At 40.7% G+C, this 6,178-nt stretch overlaps 1 long non-coding RNA gene across 1 annotated transcript; it reads left to right on the top strand.

Annotated features, from left to right (window-relative positions):
• Window positions 1-2,611: 2,611 nt before the first annotated feature.
• On the top strand, window positions 2,612-6,157 carry LOC103104938 (uncharacterized). The gene is made up of 2 exons (XR_008917412.1): window positions 2,612-3,042; window positions 4,336-6,157. It is a non-coding gene; the product is annotated as an uncharacterized LOC103104938 (long non-coding RNA).
• Window positions 6,158-6,178: the final 21 nt, after the last annotated feature.

The raw sequence follows: 6,178 nt of genomic DNA, 5'->3' as shown, positions 1-6,178 counted from the left end.
AAGGTCTAATTACTCAAATTTATAAAGAGCTAAACCAATTATACAAAAAATCAAGCCATTCTCCAATTGATAAATGGGCAAGGGACATGAATAGGCAATTTTCAGTCAAAGAAATCAAAACTATTAATAAGCACATGAAAAAGTGTTCTAAATCTCTGATAATCAGAGAGATGCAAATCAAAACAACTCTGAGGTATCACTTCACACCTAGCAGATTGGCTAACATGATAGCAAAGGTAAGTAATCAATGCTGGAGGGGATGTGGCAAAGTCAGGACATTAATTCATTGCTGGTGGAGTTGTGAATTGATCCAACCATTCTGGAGGGCAATTTGGAGCTATGCCCAAAGGGTGCTAAAAGACTGTCTGCCCTTTGACCCAGCCATAGCACTGCTGGGTCTGTACCCCAAAGAGATAATAAGGAAAAAGACTTGTACAAGAATATTCATAGCTGCGCTCTTTGTGGTGGCCAAAAATTGGAAAATGAGGGGATGCCCATCAATTGGGGCATGGCTGAACAAACTGTGTCATATGTTGGTGATGGAATACTATTGTGCTAAAAGGAATAATAAAGTGGAGAATTTCCATGGAGACTGCAACAACCTCCAAGAAGTGATGCAGAATGAGAGGAGCAGAACCAGGAGAACATTGTACACAGAGACGGACACATTGTGGTACAATCGAAGGTAATGGACTCCTCCACTGGTGGTAATGCAATGATCCTGAACAACCTAGAGGGGTACAGGAGAAAAAACACTATCCACATCCAGAGAAAAAACTGTGGGAGTAAAAACACTAAAGAAAAACTATAGCTTAATGACATGTGTCGAAGGAGATATGAATGGGGAAATAGAGTCCAAATGAACACCCTATTGCAAATACCAACAACATGGAAAGAGGTTCTGATCAAGAACACAAGCGATACCCAGTCAAACTGCACATCTGCTATGGGAGGGGTAGGGGAGGGGAGGGGAGGGAAATAAAATTATTTTTGTAACCAAGGAACAATGTATGAAATAAAAAAAAAAGGCAGGAGTCGCAATCATGATATCTGACAAAGTCAAAGTAAAAATAAATCTAGTTAAAAGAGATAGGGAAGGTAATTACATCCTGATAAAAGGCAGTATAGACAATGAGGAAATATCTATACTCAACATGTATGCACCAAATGGCATAGCATCCAAATTTCTAAAGGAGAAACTAGTTGAGATCAAGGATGAAATATATAGAAAAACTATACTAGTGGGAGACCTGAACCTTCCTTTATCTGAACTAGATAAATCAAACCAAAAAATAAATAAGAAAGAGGTGAGAGAAGTGAATGAAATCTTAGAAAAATTAGAGTTAGTAGACATATGAAGAAAAATAAGTAGGGACAAAAAGAAATATACCTTCTTTTCAGCAGCACATGAAAATAGGTTCTGATCAAGGACACAAGTAATACCCAATGAAATTGCATGTTGGCTGCAGGAAGAGTGGGTGGAGGGGAGGGAGGGAAATAATGTGATTATTGTAACCAAGGAATAATGTTCTAAATTGACTAAATAAACTTATTCAAACAAAAAAAATAAAGCACTAGAAAGAAAGAATAAAGGAGCTTTCCTTAAAATGATAAGTAATATCAATCTAAAACTATCAACAAGCATTATCTGTAATGGGGATGAAGTAGAAAATTTCCCAGGAAGATCAAGAGTGAAGCAAGGATGCCCATTGTTACCATTATTATTCAATATTGTCCTAGAAATGTTAGCTACAGCAATAACACAAGAAGAAGAAATTGAATTAAAACAGGCAATGAAGAAACAAAACTATTGCTCTTTGTAAATGATAAGACGGCATACTTACAGAATCAACTAAAAATCTAGTTGCAGAATAAAATTGTTGTTTTGTCATGTGACTCTTCGTGACCCCAGGGACCTTAGCACACCAACATTGTCTATGAGGTTTTCTAGGCAAAGCAACTGGAGTGACTTTCCATTTCCTTTTCCAGTGGATTAAGTTTAGAGCTGGAATAAAAAACTCCAGTGGTTCATACAGGTGTGTACGCAGTCAAGTCATGGAGAGAAAGACAGAGAGAATGGCAAAAACAGAGGGACAGAAAGACAAAGACAGAAAGAGAAGGAGAAACAGAGAGATGAAAGAGGCAGTGGTAGAAACAGGTGCATTTTGAGGTAATTTCTGGATGTATTCCATAGAACGTAAGCAATGTAGGGCAGCAAACAGAATTGACCCCCAAAGCCAGAAAGACTGAGGAACAATTCTTGCTTCTGATATGTTAGCTGTATGAGTTTGAGTAAAGGACTTAATTTCTTAATGCTTTATTTAACTCCCTAAAATTATAAGTTTCAACCACAGTGATGACCTGCATTGCTAGAGGAATCTCACCCAGCTCTCTCCTCCTACAGTAATGAGATCATGGCTCTAATCTCTATCTCCCAGCCATATTCCATTATTTACCAGCTGGACTACTTAGAATCCAAAGAGAAAGTTAGCAGGAAGATGAGTCTTTGAGCCTTTAGGGGAAAAGGGAGAGGAGGCGAGAAGGGAGAAACATGGTGGTCCGTAAGTGTACATGTCAGCACTGTTAGCCAAACGTTAGGTGATACCATAAACGTGTATTATACTTCTTCAGAACCCTGAAAGAATAATCAGAGGGTGTGAGTTCTATTCTATCCAAGAGCATAGAGAAGGATCTCGAATTCCCTGTGCTCCAGTTGACTGAGTTAAGCAACCCATGATCTCCTTTTTTATAGAACGGATGCCATCCTAGCAGCCCTTCAGAGAGGTGCCATGTAGTCAAGTATTGGTATAGGTTTATGCTGACTTTCCCTTAATACGTACGGTTTGGCCTCAGGTGATGAGGTTCTGAATCCGAGGTGGCAGGCAGGAGGAGCGCCAAGAAAGGGGCATATCTGAGAGAGTGAGAGCATCTGCAAGCCTAAAACTGAGAGGACTGGACACAGAGGGATGAGATGGTGAAGAATCCAGGATGACTCCTGGGCTGGGAACCTGAGGGTCTGAGAAGAGGATATTGTCCTCTATGGTAATGGAGAAGGAAACCTAGAGGAAGAGAAACGAGTTCTGTTTTGTATATGCTGCGTTTAAGATGCTACTCGGCATTCCGTTAGAGATGTCTGAAAGGCAGTTGGAGATGCAGGATTGGAGCTCAGCAAAGGCAATGGGGCGGGGTGGGTAGATCTGAAAATCCTCTGGAGCGAGCTGTCTAGCTCGAAGGATGGTAAAAAGCCTGGAAAGGCACTGAGTGAAGCCCAGAGTGGTTCAGCCAGAAGGGGCGTGGAGGATGGTGAGGCGGCTTAGAAAATGCCTTGCACCTTTTGCTTTTGAGACCAAAATGCTGGAGCAATGACCCGGCTACCAATTTGTCTCCGGAGCACATTAGTCCTGGGAAACTGAGTAGAAGGAATTGACATCTCAGATCTCACTAGGAGTAGGGCGTGGCCAGTGCTCAGGAGTTGTAAAACTAACGTAAATTTTGTTTGCTCCGGAAGAATTTCCATATGAATGAATAATCCTTTCAGGTGACTAAAATTGGAAAATGGATTGAAATGTTTTGCAAATAAGGCCAAAAGTCAAGCAAGTTATGAATTATGTTTTTCAATCACTTTTCTTTCTTTTCTTTTCTTTTAAATTAAAAAAAAAACCCTTACCTTCCATCTTAGAGTCAATACAGTGTATTGGTTCCAAGGCAGAAGAGTGGTAAGGGCTAGGCAATGGGGGTTAAGTGACTTGTCTAGGGTCACACAGCTAGGAAGGGTCTGAGGCTAGATTTGAACCCAGGATCTCCCAACACTAGGCTTGGCTTTCAATCCACTGAACCACCCAGCTGCCCCCTCAACCGTGCTTTTTAGATGAAAAACACTTAGACAGAGGGGGCAGCTGGGTGGCTCAGTGGACTGCAAGTCAGGCCCAGAGATGGGAGGTCTTGGGTTCAAATCTAGCCTCAGATACTTCTCAGCTGTGTGACCCTGGGCAAGCTACTTAACCCCCATTGCCTAGCCCTTGCCACTCTTCTGCCTTAGAACCAATACACAGTATTGATTTTAAGACGGAAAGTAAGGGTTTAAAAACAAAACAAAACGCTAGACAGAAACCTGGAGAAAGCAGCTATTGTGGGGGGAGTGATGGTCTAAGGTTTGAGCATGCTTAAACAGTACAGGGCAAAACGCTTAAGAATAGCACAGAGAAGTTGCTCACACAAGCCTAGTCAGCTGTGCATAGCTAAAGCCTGTGGTGCCACCTGGTGATGAGATCAGGTATTGCATTACAGAGAGGTGGTTTTTTTTGTTGTTCATTCCTTCCTTTGTTTATTTTTCAGCATTGGTCCTGCCTGGGTCAAGGGGAAATCAAGTAATTTACTTGAAAACACAGCTCCTAATAGAATGAACTGCTTCAAAAGCAGCCTATGGCTGGAGATCTTCAAGCAGAGACTTGTCTAATAAGTTGTAGAAAGAATTTCTCTTTCAGGTAATAGTTTAAACGATATAACCTCTAAGATCCCTCCCAACTCTGAAATAACTCTGCAGATGAAACAGTCCCACTTTTGAGTCTCCTCCCTGTGTAGAGGACAAGACAGTAGGAGCTGCTCTCAGAAACGGAAGTGAAAACTTCAACGTTTCATCAGACCTTTTGTTGGCAAAAGCATTTTATCTGTCATCAGCTTTCCAAAGATACCATGTTAAGCAGCAATTAGAAAAAAATCTTTCCAACCTCAGAGAATATTTTGATAATAGGAAACTATAAAGATGGAAAATGGACAATTCCACAGAGGCAAGTTCTCCTAGACACACTCACTCAGAAGAGAGGAACAACCTTTGGAAAGAGAAAGAAAAAAATACACACATAAGAAAATCATCATAATGATAATAGTAGAGAAAGTGCTGGTTTTTATCAAAATAAAAGGAGGGGGGATTGAAGCAATCAAATTTGTGAGAAGATGATGAGATAACAGGGGCAGCTAGATGGCACCGTGGATAGAGTCCTGAAGTCAGAAAGACTCATGGAGAGAGAGACAGAGAGATAGAGATAGACAGACAGACAGACAGACAGACAGACAGAGAGTCTTTCCCCTACTGGACTGTAAGCTCTTTGAGGGCAGGAGTTATCTTGCTTTTTTTTTTTAACCCTTACCTTCCGTCTTGGAGTCAATACTGTGTATTGGCTCCAAGGTAGAAGAGTGGGCTAGACAATGGGGGTCAAGTGACTTGCCCAGGGTCCCACAGCTGGGAAGTGTCTGAGGCCAAATTTGAACCCAGGACCCCCATCTCTAGGTCTGGCTCTCAATCCACTGAGCCACCCAGCTGCCTCCTCTTGCTTTTGTATTTATATCCAACAAGACTCAGGATGGAGTTTGCCACATAGGAACCACTTTAGGCTTTTGAATTTATTCATTCATGAGAAATGAGAGAAACAAAGTCAATTGCTAAACATTTATTAAGCATTTACTCTCTGCTGGGCAATTTGCTAAGTGGTGAGTTCAAAAGACCAGGGTTCAAACCCTTGGTTTAGTTGCTTATGACGACTTATGACAAAGGGGCAATTCTTTTCCCTTCTCTGGGCCTCAGTATTTCCAATTATAAAATAAAGAGGTTTAAGGAGATGGCTAAGTTCCACTTCAGTTCTATATTTGTGATCCTTTAGAGGAATTGAACAAAATGGTTTCCAAGGTCCTCTCCAGTCTCACTCTTTTGATCCTAATATAGCGTCAGAATTGATTGCAGTGCTTTTATATCAAAACCCATTGGGGCAGCATAAAAATAGCTGCTTTCCATGCCAAGAAAACCCCAAATGGGATCATGAAGAGTTAGATACGATTGAAATGACTAAACAACAACATTTTCTAAATATCCTTTATGTTCATCTCTTTCTTTCAATCTAGGGAAAGTCACACTGGCTTTGGCTCAGCTTTTTTTTACAGAGAAATCTCTCAGCAATGTAAGCAATATTATTTTCTACAGGAATTCTTTCTATAATAACAACAGCTTCTCGGGCTGGTGCCTTCTTACCTTGTGTTTTGGGATGTTGGATAGTTCTTTGTTCAATGAGGAAAGTCTATATCTCAAAATCCACAGGGTCATCGGATAAAAGGAAAAGTTTCCCTGTGGGAACAACATGAAATAATAACTTGGAGGAATTTTTAAGATCTATATTTATAGTTTTTG

This window comes from Monodelphis domestica, chromosome 3 (assembly GCF_027887165.1).
Source record: "Monodelphis domestica isolate mMonDom1 chromosome 3, mMonDom1.pri, whole genome shotgun sequence".
NCBI classification, from domain to species: Eukaryota; Metazoa; Chordata; class Mammalia; order Didelphimorphia; family Didelphidae; genus Monodelphis; species Monodelphis domestica.
This window is presented reverse-complemented; position numbering and strand designations above follow the sequence as displayed.